This window comes from Mixophyes fleayi, chromosome 2 (assembly GCF_038048845.1).
Source record: "Mixophyes fleayi isolate aMixFle1 chromosome 2, aMixFle1.hap1, whole genome shotgun sequence".
Taxonomy (NCBI): Eukaryota; Metazoa; Chordata; class Amphibia; order Anura; family Limnodynastidae; genus Mixophyes; species Mixophyes fleayi.
In genome coordinates, this window is record NC_134403.1 from 238,213,255 (window position 1) to 238,233,770 (window position 20,516).

Below are 20,516 nucleotides of genomic sequence, written 5' to 3' on the forward strand. Positions count from 1 at the left end.
ATAGTGTCAGTTTGGCCCTTGCTGTAACTTGGATTCAAATCTGTCATCAAAAAGGTGTTTGAAATGGGGTATAGATTTGTAGTAGGGTAATGGCTTTCAAAGTAGAACTGTACAAATGTTTGTGGGGTGCTTTGCCTGCCCGTCATTTGGATTTAAATATCTGTCTTTAATTAGGGGCATGCAATTTTTGGACTCTACATCGAGTTGTGTCATGGTTGTGCACAGTTAACATTAGCCCTCTTGGTAGTGCTTTCCTTTAAAAACACAGTGCCTCTAGGTTACAGGATGGCCATGCAGACGACATATTCCTTGCCTATTAGTTATTAAGGCACACAAAACTCTGCTTACGGATTGCATATAATTAAAAAAGCACCTTGATGTAAACCACTTGTCACAAATCGGGATTTTAGCCGCACTTACCTCATCCGCCGCTGTCATATCACGGCTACCTGGGTCCCTTCTGGTCATCTGCAGCATTCCCATCGTCCACACCTCCGTTTGTAAACAAACACATACTGTTTGTTCTGCTGCATGGGCGTGGCCATCTTGGATGCAGTCAGGTGATCATTCCAGACCAACCAGATTCAGTAGCTGTGATCACATGAACTGATCAGCCAATAGTTGTTTGGGACACCCTAGTTAAACCTGCTGCTGTGATCTGTTCATTGCCAGAACACCACACTTCTCTCCAGAGGATAGTTCTTGGCTCCAGGTTCCTGTCTTCCTGTCTGCATTACAAAGTGCAGTGTTCCTGTCTGCATTACAAAGTGCAGTGTTCCTGTCTGCATTACAAAGTGCAGTGTTCCTGTCTGCATTACAAAGTGCAGTGTTCCTGTCTGCATTACAAAGTGCAGTGTTCCTGTCAGCATTTCCAGACTGCTCATTCCCCTGCTATATTCAGCAAAACCATGAGCAGGAAGATCATCCAGGCTGCTAGTTTCTGTTTCAGTCCTGCTCCAGCTAGGCCCAAGGGTCCTGGACCAGATAAAGAAATTCAGACGACCGTGACAGTTTGTTCTGGCCAAATGGATCCGCTAGGGGAACATACCCCGAGGGAGGACTCTGTCCAAATATTAGCTGAACGCATTGAGAGACCAGAAACTAACCAGGGGCAAATTTTGAGATTCCTGCAGGATGTTTCTACGCGTATGGATACCTTGCAGGTTTTCCGCAGTCAACCATCCCATACTCCGCCTGAGCCAGTAAGACCTGCTTCACTTAATACTTCATCCGGACTCCATCTTCCCACACCAGCTAAATACGATGGCGATCCGAAGAATTGCCGCGGGTTTTTCAACCAGTGTAGTATACACTTTGAATTACAACCCGGGAATTTCCCTACTGCATGTACCAAAACTGCTTATATTGTTTTGCTACTATCCGGGCAAGCTCTGGCATGGGCATCACCGCTCTGGGAAAAGTCTGACCCAATTTTATCTGATATTGATAGCTTCTTGTCTACCTTCCGCAGAATATTCGACGAGCCTGGAAGAACAACGTCAGCCACTTTAGAGATTCTGCGGCTTCGGCAAGGGCAGCAGTCCGTGGGCCAATATGCCGTTCAATTTCAAACACTTTCCTCTGAGCTGTTTTGGAATAACGATGCTCTTGTTGCAGTCTTTTGGCAGGGCCTGTCTGACCACATTAAGGATGTATTAGCGTCTCGGGACTTGCCTACAACGCTAGACCAATTGATTACCATCTGATTACCATCTGCATCGGGTTGATCTTCAGTTCAGAGAGAGAGCTCTAGAAAAGAGGAGGCTGAAACATCCCAATTTCCTCCCTATTCAATGGGTCTGTGCACGGTCTCCTTTTCCTGAAGGATCCGTGCAACTAGGCAAAGCACGTCTTTCACCCACCGAGCGAGAACGGCGAGTTAGAGAGAAACTATGCTTATACTTGTCCAGTTCCGGGCATCTGCTACATTATTGTCCTCGCAAGCCGGGTAAACATACCCTCCTAGCTGACGATAAGGAGGTGAGCCTAGGAGTGGCCCTTCACTCCCCACGAGGCAAGGACTGTATTATACCAGTCACCCTGAAACACGCTCAAGGCTCCCAATACATTTCAGCCCTGGTGGATTCAGGAGCAGCTGGGAATTTCATGTCTGCCAAATTAGCTGCTGAACTAGCCATTCCACTAGTGAAAATTCCTGTGACCATCTTTCTCTCTGCGGTTAATGGAAGCCATATTCCAAGGGGTACCATTACGCATCAGACTTCTCCAGTGACGCTCCAAATAGGTGTTCTGCATTCTGAGTCCCTTACCTTTTTGGTCATCCTAGAAGCCACTAGCCCTGTGGTTCTCGGGTTTCATTGGCTTCAAACGCATAACCCCCCATATCGACTGGTCGACTCCAGAAATCTTGGCGTGGGCTCCAACTTGTTTCAGGTTCTGTTTACAACGTGTTCTTCCACATTGCTCCACCTCTGATAAAGAAGTTTTGCCAGTTCCTTCTGCCTACCAGGAGTTCACAGACGTTTTCAGTAAGCAGGCCACTGAAACTCTACCACCTCATCGGGATTGGGACTGTCCCATTGATCTTGTTGATATTTAGCTGCATATTGCCAGCTAAATGCCTCCTTTTGTTACAATATATAGATATATTCAATAACAATCATAACTAATAAAATGTATCCAAAAATACAGGATAATTCTAAAGTGAGTATAAATCTCACTACTTATCAAGGAGATACAGCGGACACCAGGAAAAACTACCAAATCGAGGGTCTAGTAACCATCTATAATACAATATGAACATACGTATCCCTAAATAGAAACAAGAGATAAGAAGTGGAGTGAAAGACAAAAAATCCCAGTCCAGGGATCATGAGTAAATATGTATCAACAGTGCTATGTAGATATACTGAAACATTTAGTAACATTATCAGCAGACCCGCAATTTCGTCAGGACTCATATGAGTGAAAACACATATCACCATACAAGAATCATTAGAATGTTCTTTATGCCCAATAGGAGGCTCCAGTATCATCAAGGCTACATTATTTAAGAAGCAAAAAAAGGAAACAAACAGAGTTATGTGTCAATGCACGCAGATATACGCATACACGAACCTGCGTGGATAGACATCTATAGGTATATGCACCACTATGCGCAGATCTACGTTTACAAATATGATATATAGATATCAACAGTATTGTGATACATTATATAATCACAATAAACAGATTCCAGAGGTGCTAGGGGAATATTAATTCAGACAATGATGGTCCAGAGCTTCATTCAAGCCAGATGGATTTAAAGTGGCCAGTTTAAAAATACATGATGATTTACACAGACAAAGTTTAGAGAAGCGATCACCCCTTCTCTCTGTGTTAGTCACTTGTCACTTGTTCAACTCCTATTAGTTTAAGACAACTTGGGTCACCCCCATGATGATCAACAAAATGCCTTGAAACACTATGATTTTAAACTTTGTTACAAATGTTCCTCCTATGTTCTCTGAATCGTGCTTTTAGAGATCTAGTGGTTCTCCCCACATACTGGAGTTTACATCCACACTCCAAAACATACACTACATAATTACTCTCACAGTTAATGAACCCTTTGATTGGAAACGTAACACCAGTGTGGTTAGATGTAACAGTTTTTGATTTGTTGAAAATATAACTACAAGTCAGACAAACTGATTTCCCACATTTATAACATCCTTCAGGTGGTTTGGGTAGCCAGCTTTTATTTGAATTATCTTCAATTGGTTTCAATGAGCTGGGTGCCAGTATTCTTTTGAGATCAAAGTTTTTTCTAAAAATAACAGTAGGTTTTTCTTCAATACAATCGCATAGGATATTGTCTAATCTAAGTAAATCAAAATTCGCTTCGATTATATTGGTAATATGCATCGACTTAGAGTTGTATTTAGATATAAAGGCTGGTGTCTTATTATTTACACTCAAATCCTTATTTTTAGATTTCTTATTTTTAGTAGTATGGGCAAGCAGACTTCCTCTATTCAAAGAGAGCGCATGCTCTTTCGTATTATCTAGAAGGACTTCAGGATAACCTCTTTGTCAAAATGATTCCAGCATAATATCCAATTGTCGTCTGAATTCTATATCATCAGAGCAATTTCTCCGAAGTCGTCCTACCTGGCTTTTTTTTGGTATGTTGTTAACCCAGGGTCTATGGTGTCCACTTTTATAATGCAAAAAGCTGCAAACATCGACAGGTTTGTTAAAGTTAGCTGTCACTATTTTACCCTCTTTAATGGTTAGATTAATATCCAAGAAATTAATCTCTTCAGTACTCATAGTGTAAGTAAATGTTAAGTTAAACGAGTTAATATTTAAGAAATTAATAAAGTCCAAGGCTAAATCCTGACCGCCATTCCAGATTATAAATAGGTCGTCTATATAGCGGCCATATAGGACCAGGTTCGCAGAGAATGGGCCATCCCATAGAAATTGTTGTTAAAAAACGCCCATATAAAGGTTCGCAAAGCTCGGCGTGAACTTGGTCCCCATCACAGTTCCGGTGGTCTGTAAGTAGAACTGTTTTTCAAACACAAAATAGTTGTGTGACAAGATAAAATCAATGGACTCTAAAATAAAGTTCTTCTTATCATCAGAGATGGTGTTATCACTCTAAGTACGTACTAGTGGCTTCAATACCCTTCTCATGGGGGATGTTGGTGTACAGAGCCTGTACATCTAGAGTGAGAAAACTATAGGTGGTATCCCATTCAACCGATTATAATATTTTTAACATATGTAGGGTATCTCTGACATGTGACCTCTGTCGAGAAACATGATCTTGGAGAAAGTGGTCTACAAACATGGACAAGTTAGAAGTAAGGGACCCCACTCCCGATATGATCGGGCGTCCTGGTGGCATTGTGGTAGACTTATGGACTTTGGGGAGATGATAAAACACTGGAACAATAGGGTATTCGCTATATAGAAAGAAGAATTCATCCTTAGTTATAGTTCCCTGACTACAATATGTCAGGAGGAATTTCTTTAGATCTAATTGAAAACTCAAAGTTGGATCCCTATCCAGAGTTTTATAAAAAAGATGATTATTGAGCTGTCTGAGGCTCTCATTTATGTACATCTCCCGGTCCATTACCACAACCCCTCCACCTTTATCTGCTTGTTTAATAACTAGTGAGAGGTCTTTCTGCAAGTCTCTCAAAGCTAGTTTTTCTTTCCCAGTTAAATTATCACCTTTAATGTGTTGTGGCGGTTTCCCACACCGCTTGGGGCCATAATCTCGCTCTGTGAGGACTTTATGAGACTTGCTATTACAGAGTGACCTAAAGTCTTTAAGAGTTTTATTATAAAATAGTGTAATGGCTGGACTCTTGTGTTGGATAGGAAAGAAACGTGATTTATTTTTGAACAGAGGTTTAACAGGATAATGAGAATCTCCACTCAAATTATTAATGTCAAATATTAATTTAGGTCCACCCTCATCCACATGATTTTCATTGTATAACGATTCGAGTTGAGATAGACTTTCTAAATCACCGCTATCCAGAACAATGGGAAGAGAATCCTCCCCCGTATTTTGCAGTTTTTTACTCGCAAAATATCTTTTGCGACACAGATTACGTACATACTTGTTAAGGTCTAAAAACAAGTCAAATAATTCTAGTTCTCTAGTTGGAGCAAAACTCAGACCTTTCGATAATAAGTTAATTTGATCATTACTCAAATCTTTACTGGATAAATTAAAAATACCACTAACATTTACTCCTGCCTCTTTCTCCTGGGGCCTTCTTCTTCCTCCTCTCTTTCTCTTAGTCTCTTCGGAGTCCTTTGATAAAGGGCCCCGTACCGATTGTGATTTTGATGATTCCTCCATTGAGGACTTTGTGATAAAAAATCATTAGAGTCATCTAAGCTATGTTCCATATACTTAGGTCTGGCCCCTTGTTGATGAAAGTCTCTCTTATGATGAAAAGAGGCAGAGGCCTCCTGGTCTAAGTTAACTTTCCTCTCTATATTGTCCTTATTAGTAGGAAATGTCTCAGTCTGCTGGGAATTCAATCTGGATCTGGTGTTAATAGGACCTGTACGATTCCTGTAGGGTCTATCAGCTCTTTCTTTAAAGAAAGACATTGTCGAATTAGGACTTCTTGGACCAATTGGTTTTTTATTATAAGTCCTAACTCTATCTATAATTTTTATTATTATTATTATCATTTATTTGTTAGGCGCCACAAGGTTTCCGCAGCACCGCACATAGTACAAACAGTAGACTATACAAGGTATAACAGTACAGAACAATAAACAAAAGTACCAATACTTCAGAAACTCCAGGCAGATGCAATAGACACGGAGCAGAATAACGGGTAAGGAGACAGGAGGGAAGAGGGCCCTGCTCAAGCGAGCTTACATCCTAAGGGAGGGTTAAACAGACCAGGCACAAGAGGAGCCAGTTGAGGGAATGGGAGAGAGGGGAGAATGAGTGGAGGAGATGTGGGTTAAGTGGATGGTTGGTAGGCTTTGAGAAAGAGGTGAGTTTTGAGTGCACATTTGAAGGAGCACAGAGTAGGAGAGAGGCGGATGGAGCGAGGGAGGTCATTCCAGTGAAGGGGGCTGCACAGGAAAAGTCCTGGATTCTGGAATGGGAAGAGGTGATCGGAGTGGAGGAGAGGCAGCGGTCATTGGCCGAATGCAGGGAGCGGGTGGGAGTGTGAATGGAGAGGAGGTTAGAGATATAAGGGGCAGTAGAGTGGGAGAGAGCCTTGTAAGTGGTGGTGAGGAGTTTGAAAAGAATTCTGTAGGGGAAGGGGAGCCAGTGTAGGGCCAGGCAGAGAGGGGAGGCAGAGGAGGAGCGGCGTGAGAGGTAGATGAGTCTTGCGGCCGCATTAAGTATAGAGCGGAGGGGGGATAGACGGGAGTGGGGGAGGCCGGTGAGGAGGAGGTTGCAGTAATCCAGGCGGGAGATGATGAGTGCGTGTATGATTGTTTTGGTGGCCTCCTGAGAGAGAAAGGGACGGATGCGGGCGATGTTGCGTAGTTGGAAGCTACAGGCTTGAGCAAGAGAATGAATGTGGGGGTCAAAAGAGAGAGAGGAGTCAAGGGTGACACCCAAGCAGCGGAGTTGGGTGACAGAGGAGATGGTGGTGTTGTTAACGACAATGGAGAGGTCATGGTGGGATGGGAGGCTGGGAGGAGGAAAGGCAATGAGTTCAGTTTTGGAAATGTTGATTTTGAGAAAGCGCTCCGACATCCAGGAGGAGATGGCGGAGAGGAAGTCAGATACCTGAACGAGGAGGGTGGAGGAAAGATCAGGTGAAGAGATGTAAAGTTGAATGTCATCAGCATAAAGGTGATACTGAAGGCCAAAGGAGGAGATGAGAGCACCAAGGGAGGAAGTATAGAGCGAAAAGAGTAGAGGGCCGAGAAGGGAGCCCTGTGGGACTCCTACAGTGAGAGGGTAGGGGGAGGAGGAAGAACCAGACATGGATACAGAGAAGGAGCGGTTAGCGAGGTATGAGGTGAACCAGGCATGGACAGAACCAGAGAGGCCGAGAGAGAGAAGAGTTTGCAGCAGGAGGGGGTGATCCTTGGTGTCAAAGGCTGCGGAAAGGTCAAGGAGGATGAGTAGGGAGAAATGACCCTTGGATTTGGCCGATAGGAGATCATTAGTAACCTTGGCCAGGGCAGTTTCGGTATAGTGGAGGAGGCGGTATCCGGATTGGAGAGGGTCAAGGAGGGAATTGCCTGAGAGGTGCCTGGTTAGGCGGTCGAGATTGGGTTTTTTGAGGATAGGAGAGATGAGAGCATGTTTAAATGAGAGGGGTACTACACCAGAGGAGAGTGATAGGTTGAAAAGGTGTGCGAGGTAAGAGCAGGCAGTGGGAGAAAGAGAGCAAAGGAGGTGAGAGGGGACGGGATCGAGAGGGAAGGTAGAGGGTGGAGAGGAAAGAATGAGAGAGCGAACTTCTTCACCTGTTGTAGGGCCGAAGGAGCACCAGAGTTGGGTGTTGGTGGGAGGTGAAGCGAAAAGGGAGGCGGGAGAAGGGGAGGAGGAGATGTTCAGTCTGATGGCCTCAATTTTGGAAGAGATAAAGGTGGCAAAGTCAGAAGCGGACAGGGAAGACGGGACAGAAGGGGGTGGGGGGAGAGTAGGGAGTTGAAGGTGGCAAAGAGGCGGCGGGGATTGGAGGACTGAGAAGAAATGAGGGACTTAAAGAAGGATTGTTTGGCGAGGGAGAGGGCAGAGCAGAAAGAAGAGAGGATGAATTTAAAGTGAAGGAAGTCGGCCAGATTTAGAGAGTTAGAGATGAAGAGGTCATGGATGGAGGTCAGTTTGTTACGGATGGACCTGGAGTTCCAGAGGGCACATGAGAAGGGGAGGGAGGGAAGAGGGGAGATGTGGATGAGATTGTCAAGGTTGATAGAGTTAGGGGGAGGGTGAGGGGTGGGGCAGCGAGAGATGGGCGAGAGAAGGGGGCTGGGGGAGAGGATGGGTATAGGAAAGGAGCGGGGTGGCATGGTGAGGGACAGGGATGGATGGGGAATAATAGAAGGGGCAAGGGTAATTAACACAGAGGTGAGGGCAGCAAAGGGAGACAGAAAAGGACCAGAGCAGATAAGAGGCTTAGTTAGATTAAGGATAGACGGAGTAAAGTAAAACAAAGACTTAGTAAAATTAAACTAGTAAGATTAAGCTAAATTAGATTAGGGATTGACAGAACAAAGTAAGACAAAGACAAAGATAAGACTGTAAGAGACAAAGGAATGGAGCAAAAACAAAAGGCGGTCGCCGAAGCAATATAAAGTGCCGTATCTAGATCGTAATCGGTAGTGTCTCTATCAAATTTGGCTGTCTTTTTAGAAATAAGATCCTGTTCAGATTTTTCAACATGACTGTTAACCATCTGATCCATTTCCCTAAAGTTACTATGGGTCACAGGATACGTATGTTCATATTGTACTATAGATGGTTACTAGACCCTCGATTTGGTAGTTTTTTCTGGTGTCCGCTGTATCTCCTTGATAAGTGGTGAGGTTTATACTCATTTTAGAATTATCCTGTATTTTTGGATACATTTTATTAGTTATTATTGTTATTGTATATATAAGTATCTATGTGGGTAAAAAGTTTTTATATAATCATCCCCCGCTCACTTTCTACCATTTTTAATAATATGGTTGTCTTAATAATATGGTTGTTTCGAATGTGAATGTGTGGATTTAAGCCACCAATCAAACAACTTAATATTCTGGATGAGGTCTGCAATCAACTAATACACCTGTTGATTAGCCCTCTACTTAAGGACTTCTCACAAACCCCTCAGTAGCTTTGAGAAAGTGCATCGTAGAGGCACGAAATGCGTTAGCGGGGTTCTGTGGTTCATCTGGATTTGAACGTGTCTCCTACCGGATCATATATGTGTGTTTTTTACTACTGGCGACCTGCCTCTAATTACCTACATAATATCCCTGGGTATTTAACTACAACTCATTGGTCTATACAGAAGCGTCTATCAATACTGGCTCCCATCTGCCTGCTCAGCCGCTCTGATCACGCTACAGCCGGAGGTGAGACGATATATCCATTTGATCTATGCTGTACAGCGGAGTTTGTGCTGGGTAGGTTGGACAACTCTGGAGGGAGAGATACTATCCGCCAGTCGGACTATCAGCTTCTTTAACGGACAGCCATACACCAGGTGACTGAGAGATTATTTATCTACACACACTTTGTATCTACGGAAGAGGCCGTGCTTATGGGCAATCAATATACTTTTTGTTTTTTTGAAGAGAAAATTATACATCTATGCATACCGGTTGCTCTCTATGCTCTGGATTTTATGAATGATGACCACTTTACATCTGGTCATTTCCTTTATTGTGTACACCAACTCTTTTTGCAGCCGCGGTTGTTTTTGCATGTATGTTTTTTATCATAGTGTTGAACTCTAATCACCTATGTTCCACTATATATGGTCCATCTGAACGATTAGAGATTGTCATTTTAAGTGTCAATTACTGTTGATTATATTAAATGTATTGTTGTACTTATTTGAAACATTGTGGATTGTCTCACTTCACTCGATAGGAGAACCTCCGTGCGATTGAGTTTTTTTGATGTTATTTGTATTATGTGACCTCTAAACAGCGCGACCCATATCCATTGTTTTCTGTGTAACCAATTACTATAGGTGGGAGTGAGCTGCCCACCGTGGGTCTGCAGCAGTGAAGGAGTCCACCTATTAGTAGTTTTTCCATTTCCCTACTTCTCTTACATTTATATTAGCTGTAATCCCCAGTTATTCTCTATTGTGCGCCCTTTATCCCTATTGGGATCTTTTTGACATTACCATCAAGAACCAGTATCCTCTGCCCCTCATCACAGAGTTATTTGACAGAGTCAAAGGTGCCCAAATATTCACAAAGTTGAATCTCTGCGGGGCCTACAATTTGATTTGCATCAGGCGTGGCGACGAATGGAAAACCGCTTTTAACACCAGGGATGGGCACTACGAATATCTTGTCATGCCATTCGGTCTGAGCAATACCCCAGCAGTTTTTCAGAATTTCATAAACGAAATCTTTCGGGACTTACTGTACCATACTATTGTGTTATATTTGGAGGATATCCTAGTTTTCTCCTCTGATATCCAGTCCCATCGCAGACATGTTAAAGAGGTTCTCAGCCGTCTCAGAAGGAATAAACTGTATTGCAAGCTTGAAAAATGCACCTTCGAAGTTGAATCCATTCCATTCTTGGGGTATATCATCTCGGGGACTGGTCTTCGTATGGACCCAGAGAAGGTGCAAGCTATTCTTAACTGGCCTCAACCATCTACACTAAAGGCAGTACAGCGATTTCTGGGATTCGCTAACTAGTATCGAAAATGTATTCGTGGGTACTCTACTGTGGTAGCACCACTCACCGCCCTCACCAGGAAAGGAGCTAATCCTGCTAAGTGGTCTGAAGAAACCCAAACTGCTTTTCAACTTCTGAAACAAGCATTTATTTCTGCTCCCATACTCAGGCAACCAGATTTAACCTGTCCATTCTACTTGGAAGTTGATGCCTCATCTGTCGGAGTAGGGGCAGTTCTTTCCTAAAAACAAGCTGATGAGCAATGCGGGTTCTTCTCCCGAATTTTTTTTTACCAGCTGAACGAAATTATGCCATAGGGGACAAAGAACTGCTTGCCATCAAATTGGTGCTTGAAGAGTGGAGGCATTTACTTGAGGGAGCTCGTTATCCTGTCACAATATACACGGATCACAAGAATCTGCTCTACCTTAAAACTGCACAGTGCATGAATCCACGTCAGGCCCGATGGGCACTATTCTTTTCTCGATTTGATATCCATGTCACCTTCCGTCCCGGTTCCAAAAATCGCAAGGCCGATGCTCTGTCACGTTCTATGGTGAAAGAGCAAGATTCCATCACTGTGGATCCGCGGCCTATTATCAGCCCACTCAGCATCGCAGTCAGTAGACCTGACAATATACCTCCCCAGGGGAAAACTTTTCTTCCTGAGAATCTGCCTAAAAAATTGCTTCAATGGGCACATTGTTCCAGATTTGCCGGTCATGCGGGCATCCACAAAACTTATCTTTCATATCGAGAAGCTACTGGTAGCTTACGCTTCATCAGGATGTTCAGCAATTTGTTTCCGCATGTGGCAGCTGTGTCCAACATAAAAGTTCAAGACAATCTTCAGCTGGTCAACTTTTGCCTCTGCCTATTCCCACCAAACCCTGGACCCATATTTCTATGGACTTTGTTTCCGATTTGCCCAATTCTAATAATTTCAATACCATCTGGGTCATCGTTGACCGATTCTCTAAAATGGCGCATTTTGTTCCTCTCCGTGGCCTCCCATCAGCACCAATAGTGGCTCAGCAATTTATAAAGGAGATCTTCCGTTTGCATGGGTGTCCTGAAGAAATCGTCTCAGATAGAGGAGTTCAGTTTGTGGCGAAATTCTGGAGATCCTTATGCCAAGCACTACAGATCAAACTTCTCTTCTCTTCGGCCTATCATCCACAATCCAACGGGCAAACGGAAAGAGTCAATCAGGACCTAGAAACATTTCTCCGTTTGTATATATCCTCTTCTCAAGACGACTGGATAGATCTGCTTCCTTGGGCAGAATTTGCTCATAATAATCATTATCACGAATCCTCTGCTTCCACTCCATTTCATGCGGTCTATGGCCTACACCCCAGGGTACCCTTGTTTACTCCACTTCCTACAGCCTCAGTACCTGCCTCTGAAGTTTTCCTAAAGTATTTTGCAGGTCACTGGCGCTAGGTACGGGAACCTCTACTTAAAGCGTCCCAACGCTACAAAATTCAAGCCGACAAAAAGCGACGAGCCATTCCAAGCTTGAAACCTGGATACAGAGTCTGGCTGTATACTCGCAATCAACACCTCAGAGTTCCATCTATGAAATTCGCTCCTCGCTTTATTGGACCGTTTAACATCTCCCGGGTCATCAATCCAGTGTCCTACAAATTACATTTACCATCTTACCTCAAGGTACCCAAATCCTTCCATATTTCTCTCTTAAAACCACTGGTGCTAAATTGGTTTTATACACACAAACTGGTTTCTCCTGAAGTGCAGACTGAACATGGTGATGAATGTGTGAATAAAGAGATCTTGGACTCTCGGTTTCGACATAATATCTAGTCGACTGGAAGGGCTATGGTCGAGAAGAGAGAGCCTGGATCAAAGCTTCTGATGTTCACGCTCCATCTCTCATCAAAAAATTTCACCGCAAGTTTCCAACAAAGACCCAATCTAAGTGTCCAGAGGCCACTCTTAATGGAGGGGGTACTGTCACAAATTGGGATCTTAGCCGCACTTACCTCATCCGCCGCTGCCATATCACGGCTACCTGGGTCCCTTCTGATCGTCTGCAGCATTCCCGTCCTGTTGCATGGGCGCGGCCATCTTAAATGCAGTCAGGTGATCATTCCAGACCAACCAGATTCAGTAGCTGTGATCACATGAACTGATCAGCCAATAGTTGTTTGGGACACCCTATTTAAACCTGCTGCTGTGATCTGTTCATTGCCAGAACACCACACTTCTCTCCAGAGGATAGTTCTTGGCTCCAGGTTCTTGTGTTCCTGTCTGCATCACAAAGTGCACTGTTCCTGTCGGCATTTCCAGACTGCTCATTCCCCTGCTATATTCAGCAAGAACATGAGCAGGAAGATCATCCAGGCTGCTAGTATCTGTTTCAGTCCTGCTTCAGCTAGGCCCAAGGGTCCCGAACCGGATCAAGAAATTCAACCGACCGTGACACCACTATGTTTGGGGTGGGGTTTTACATCTCCCTACAGATTGATTGCCAGTGTTCAGTACTTACTGCTTGCTTGCCATTCTGGTGGATGGTCACTGCTGTGTGAGGAGAACGAAGGTATGGCCTCAGAGTGCTATTATGTGTCACACTTTGAAAGTATTTGAGTTACCTTACATTTAGACAGATGTTAAAGCAGGCATTGGTCTAACTTAGCACAAAATTGGCCCAACATATGAATTACACATACTACTTACAGATATTCCCAGCCTGAATGTGGTTTAAATCTAAGGTTTGCTTATTTCCAGCCCCATTAGCAATGTGAATGCTTGTGCAAATCACTGATAAATTCTTGCACCTCAATCCAATATGAACATTTGAGTTCACATAAAAAACTACTTGTACCCCAGATTTTGAAGGCCACAAAATACACAATATGACAGGTGTGTGCAAACTAAGAACCTGTTTTTTCACACAAATGTTACTAGGCTTCAAAGTGTGTATATGTGTGTTGCTGCAATGGAACAGTGCATGACTGGACATGTTGATGTGTAACATATGACAAATAGCGTAGGAAGACTGGTAACAGTGCTGTCCAAAAGGGAATTTCAAAGTAATGTAGAGACCGACTCCAACAGATGTAGAACAAGGCCTTGGACTTGATTATGTGGACCTTGTGTGTAATATTTGTCTGTGGCCACGATTCCAAACAAAGTGGAATTTGTGTTGTAAGCAGCTCCATGCAGGACAAGAGACTCTCAACGACTTTTTATTGAATGTAAACACGTCCTTACACAAGCAATGAAAGGTCAATGTTTTTCTAGTGATTTTTTAAGTTGGCTTCAACAGGTCCTAGCCTACGAAGTGTTGTGGCCAATGCAATCAACATTTAAGGAACACACTTATACAGAGGTGTTTTCCAAATCTCTATACGTACAGACCATGTTGAACGTGCACAATACCACATCCTAACACATGGTCCAAACAAAGCGACCAGACATACTAAAGACACAAATATCTCTAATGTTATAAAAGGTAAAAACCACTACATATAGTGTGATTTTAGGGGAAGGGCAGTATGTTGATAAGTGCCAAAAAACCAAACATGCCTACAATATATTGGACAAGTAGAAATGTGCCTAAACGTGTCCCAAAGGACTATGTATGGATTCTTGTGTATGACCATAGGAAGAGCAGCAGTGTAGTAATCAGCAGATACTTGATTGGGACTGTTTGATGACACTATTGCATGGTCAGATTTATTGTTGACAGACATGATTCAATAGTTGCAGCAGAATACATAACAAATAAGACAGTGGTCTGTGTGCAAAAGTTACTTGCATCAAGAGTAGACAATCTGAACAAAGTCAACACATAAGCAAGCTTGAAACATTGGAGAAATACTTCAATGTATAGTGAGACACAAAATGCAGAACTCCAAAAGGCACACGAGCTTGGCCTGTTGAATGTAAAACAATTACTTCAGCAATATTAGCTCACATAGAACTTTAAAGAATGTACTTAGTCTACCTCACAAATCTTCTGGTTTCTAACTGCAATATTGTATGCAGCACCCACACTTTACTATTACATGTTATTGTTCAGAACACTATAGATACTTACATTCGTCCACTGCCTTCACCATAGACACATCCTTCAAAATGTTGTGACATCTGGTGGTCAATATTAAAGTATAACATTTGTAAACCAAATAAGCCTTGTGAGACCTCAATAGAGAGTGATATAGGAAGGGAGAATGTGCCACAGGTGGCTACAGTACAGGAGCAGTTAGAGAGGTAGCAAGTGACCCAGAAGAGACCTGTGTTTAGATGGACAATGGAGTGAAGGATGTGTAGGAGAATAGGGCGTTAATCACTGTCCAAAGCAGAGTTACAGTTGAAGGCGTATCTCAAAAACATTCTAAGCAAATTAAACGTTAAAAAAACTGAAAATGCCAACTCCTTTGTAAACTATAATTTCTATACACATGCATGATGGTTTCATCTCATTGCTTAGAAGTGTTGCAAGGCAGGTCATGCAGGAACCCATAATGCCTGTCTTCTTTCTGTTTCAAATATTATCATCATCATCATCATCATTTATTTATATAGTGCCAACATATTCCATAGCGCTTTACAATTGGGGACAAACATAATAAACTAATAAACAAACTGGGTAAAACAGACAAAGAGGTGAGAAGGCCCTGCTCGCAAGCTTACAATCTATGGGACAATGGGAGATTGACACATTTTGCATTTTGGCCCAGCCAGACTGCAAAGGTAAAAGTGACTCATAAGCTAAATGATCCTGTCACACAACAATGTTGGTCAGGGGGTAGTTGTCTTGTGTGAAATTGTGTAACAGGCGGTAACAGGCTAAAGGTGGTGAGGTTAAGAGGGTGGTTGAGGAATATTATTAGCTTGTCTGAATAGGTAGGTTCTCAGAGAACGCTTGAAAGTTTGTAGACCAGAGGAGAGTCTTATTGTGTGAGGGAGAGAATTCCATAGAGTGGGTGCATCCCGAAAAAAGTTGATGAGAGACGCAGATCTTGTGTAGAACGGAGTTGCCGAGTTGGGAGATATTTTGAGACAATAGAGGAGATGTATGTTGGTGCAGCTTTGTTGATGGCCTTATAGGTTAGTAAAAGTATTTTATATCGGATTCGGTAGAAGACAGGCAGCCAGTGTAGAGACATACAGAGTGATTCAACAGAGGAATAACGATTTGCAAGGAAAATCAGTTTTGCCGCAGCATGCAAAATAGATTGTAGGGGTTTGAGTCTGTTTTTGGGAAGACCAGGCCAGACTGTTTTTGGGAAGACCAAATATAAGATAAAAAGCAATCAACCTTTGGCAATATTTAATTTACAATTTAGTTGCCTGTGTTCTTTGTACACACCTGTACTTTCAAGCATTCAAATCTACAATGTTATCTTAACTAACACAGGTCCACAAATTACATAAAAGGAATAACATAACTCGATACTTACAAGCTGCTAAAGGCAAAACCTCTATGTGTGGTTCCTTCAGCATGAAATGGACATTGCCAATCCCCCTTGATTAATGAATATTTTCAGGTGAGCCATACATGTTCCAGCTAAGGTCTGTTAGTACATAAAGGAAAGCCTTTAGTTAGGCCTATTTCAAACCAAACTACCAATCAATCCTCATTATTGTTCAAACTGCTATGGCTATAAAAGGCACATCTGATAATCTCAGCAAGGCCACAGGCAGTGGGCAAAATAAGCCAAGAGAAATACAAACATTTTGTAGTGCAAGTAAATTATTATAGTTTTTTTTTTAGTATTAATATACATGATTGATTTTCAATAACCTGACATTTCTACTCTGCATGTACCAATGCTTTCTGTTTATAATATTTCCACTTTAAAATTTCAAAAGGAAGCAAACTTGTTAGAAGAGAAGTTGCTGCTCAGCTTTTCATTCTATTCTATTTAATTCACATATTAGTTTGACCAATTGCATGTTGGTGTAGCAGTTAGCCAATCCACCTTGCACCTTGCCTGAGTTTGACTCCTTGAAGGCTCTTGTCTCTGTGGGATCATTAATATCTTTCACATATTTGTGTTAATATTCCTGGTGTAATAATATGCTTGGTTTAAATTTGCATAAATCATGCGTTTAATTCGCAGACATATAATTGTGAATTATTACAGGTATATTATTAATGGTTTTTTATTGCAAATGCACCAGCAACTAACAGTCAAATCAGCCATTTTACATTGCAAGTGATTATAATGGTGGTTGTTGTGATTCGAAAGAGTGGTTTTAGAAATCTTTATGCAAAAGTAGAAGGTTTGTGCTAAATAAAACATATCTAATAGTTTTAACCATGCACTCCAGTGTGGGATGCACTCAGCACTCCATTCCGGCTGCTGGAATGGATTGCTGAGTGCATTCCCCATCCATTCCGGCAGCTGGAATGGAGTGCTGGGTGCATTCCCCATCCATTCCGGTTGTGGAATGCACTCAGCACTCCATTCCGGCAGCCGCAATGGATGGGGAATGCACTGAGAGAGCCATTGCGGCTGCCGGAATGGATGGGGAATGCACTCAACAATCCATTCCGGCATACATTAATGCAGTTGTAACTGATAACTGTAATCTATAGGTGGGATCTCCTATATATATATATATATATATATATATATATATATATATATATATATATATATATATATATATATATTACACACAATATTCTAGTATGTGCCAAAGTTGTTCCACATAATCCAGAGAACATATTTGTGTATCATACCAAAATGCACTATACAGGTCTAGAAAAGACAGCAAGCTTTACTCAAGACACACCAAGCAGCAGAGGGCGCTATATTAAGCTGACTTATTCCGGCATTCCGGCACTCCGCCAGTTCCAGGTTTTAACCCAAAGACCAAAAATATCAGCACACATCAATCGCTTTACAGTGACATTTATTACAAAGGTGGCTGTAAGGAAAAGAGGGTTATTTTACACAAACGTAGCTAATGTTTAATGTTTTATATATATGTCCAAATAAATGTGAAAATCCCCTCCAAAAAATAAATAAAATAAAAATTAGTATTAAGATGTATGTAAGTTGTGCATATTTAGTTGTGAATATTTTAAACGAATGATGCATTTTGACCAGTTTAATTGTTGTTTTAGCTAACTGTTTTGGACTTAAACATGACTCTGAGCTGTATTAACTTTGAGGAACAAGTTGAGACACAATTGTACTCAACTATCCAAAACGGATTGAGGGAACGCCTACTCTGCTCAACTCATCACAAATAACGCCTTCTCTTCTCAACTTATTTACGATCTCCGCCCACCGCACGCCTATTTTCCTACAATTCCCATCCCATTCCTTTTTTCTCAAGTGGTCAGCCAACTTCGCAAATGCATATGCGATGGAGTTTGAGACACGGATTCCTTTCCGCAACGGATATTCTCAGTTTTTGCACCTGGATTGTGGTGGTTTCCGCTGCGCAACATCCTGTTTCACGCATGCGCAGACACGATTATCGTATTATCTGCAAAATGCGGAAGATCCGTAGCTAGATTAATCAGGCCCTATGACTTTCACATAATGCACAAGCCAGGAAAGGCTCACAGCAATGCATGGACTATCTCGGCAGGAAGAGCTGGATCCCCTGGGTAGCTTCCGGTAACCCCAAGAGACTTTGGGAGCAGCCGCCAAATCGTGGGGACATGCTTCGCAGGTTGCTGCATGAACAAGGGGGGGGGGATGTGGCCGAGGGAGCATTGAATGGGTTAAACCTCAGAACTAAAGGATTAAAGATGTATTAAAGGGTATTTTTATTAATTTAAATGTAAATATTTAATGTATAGGCGCTGTGGTGCCAGTTAATAACCGGCTAAGTCCCTGCACTAAACAGTATTTATTTTCCTATATTGATTTGTAATGTAATAGCCTGGTTTGGGAAGGTAATGTATTTATTGCTGAGACAGGGCCAGGAGAGGAAATTTGGCTTTGTTTTTACAACTGTCTGACAGGTAATCTCATATCAATTAGACATTTTCATCAAAGTAGTCAACAGGTCTTTTCAGCCTTAAATCTCAGGAAGGGAATCGTTACCTGTATCCTTCCTAGATAAAGTAAAAGGAAACCTCTGATCAATGTGATTTTGGAAATCACAGATTCGTGTAAATTTTGTAAGTATAAACTGCATTTTAAATCCAAGTTTAAAGAACGTCTCACATCCTCACATCCTGTTGTTAATCTTTGAATGAAATATTTCAGTCTTTGCGGAGCCATTCCGGATCAGGGAACTGGCTTAACCCCTGTTGACGTGTGTCATAATGTATATAAAAAGAGCACTGGTTTGTTTTGAAATGTATCATTATTCTTCCATCTCACCTTCTGATCGCTGGTACCTTAAACCAGTGTGAACTGTCCTTGTTAGGACACTTGAGCTAATAAACATAATTTTTCTTCAAGATCTGTGACTGCTTCCCTGCTGTAATTCCTGTGACCTGCAGATTAGACCCAAATCTAATCTGTTCTCCAGCTGTTCTGAGGTTGGAACCCAGTGTCTAGCATCAACGCTCTGTCTGCTAACCACCACCACTGGCCAGTGTGATAGGCCAGTGAGGAACCATCCACAGCACCCTGATGTACCGGAAGAGGTCAGGGGTACCAGCCCAGGTGCCCAGTCATGGAGTACATTAACGGCGACAGTTATACTGAAGGAAGCGGTTCTAGGTGCCGGTGTCAGAGCCTAGTGGTGGCAGCATCGTAAGCCCCTCCTACTGCGGTTAGAGAGCACAATTTGGGAGAAAGAAAGGGGACGGTGGCAAAGTAAGCAAAGCCGGTTCCCAGCAACATCAGACAGGGTGGCATAGGCGGTCCATCCTGTCACAACATCTATGGGTTATATTATTACAAAAAGTACTTGAAGCTTGATGAATAAATTATCCTATACATTTATAAATTACTCTAACAAATTTCTGTAATACATTCCAGCAAGGATCGATCTATTTATACAATGTTCCCTAGACACATTCTCTAAACAGCATATTCAATTATGTTTCCTATTATAAAACCTTAAGAAAAGAAAAAGCAACCAGCGCAATATAACCCCCAGGGATGATTTTAAAATAATGTGATATCTCAAGTAATCAAACCGGCATGTGAAACAATATAAGATGAGACTGTAAATATAAATAAATAAAAATAAAGAAATAAAGAGATAAATAATAATAAAAATGTTTAAGTTTAGGCTAGGAGAAGTCATGAATCCTTTAAATAATGGATAAAATACTGTTAAATAGTGTTGAATGATATGTGTAGTTCCAGCCGGTATGTGGATTAAAATAGATATTACTTTTAAAAGTGTTTTGTGTGTACATACATATATTTAGATATATATCTGTATCAAAGTTTGTTCGATCTTAACTTGTTTAAGGAAAGGTGATCTTGGTATTGTATTACTTGGGATAATCCCCTGATATATGCTAATGCGTCAGCAGGCTACAATTTAGCACTAACAATCAACTAATCGTTTGAGTGTTATAGGCTTCTATAGCCTGAGACCTCGGAAACTTTCATAATGCTTAGAGAAAGTCTGTGTCGGGCGCCGTCCCCATTGTACTTCCACTCGGCGGGGACGGACGCCTGTCCCCGCCGCTCAGCCCGGACTGTTGCCGGGCAACAGGAGAGCCGCGCCCCTCAGCCCTGTCGGGCGCATGCGCACTGGTCCATCCCGTTGCTAGGCAACAGGACGCTTTCTTCGGCAC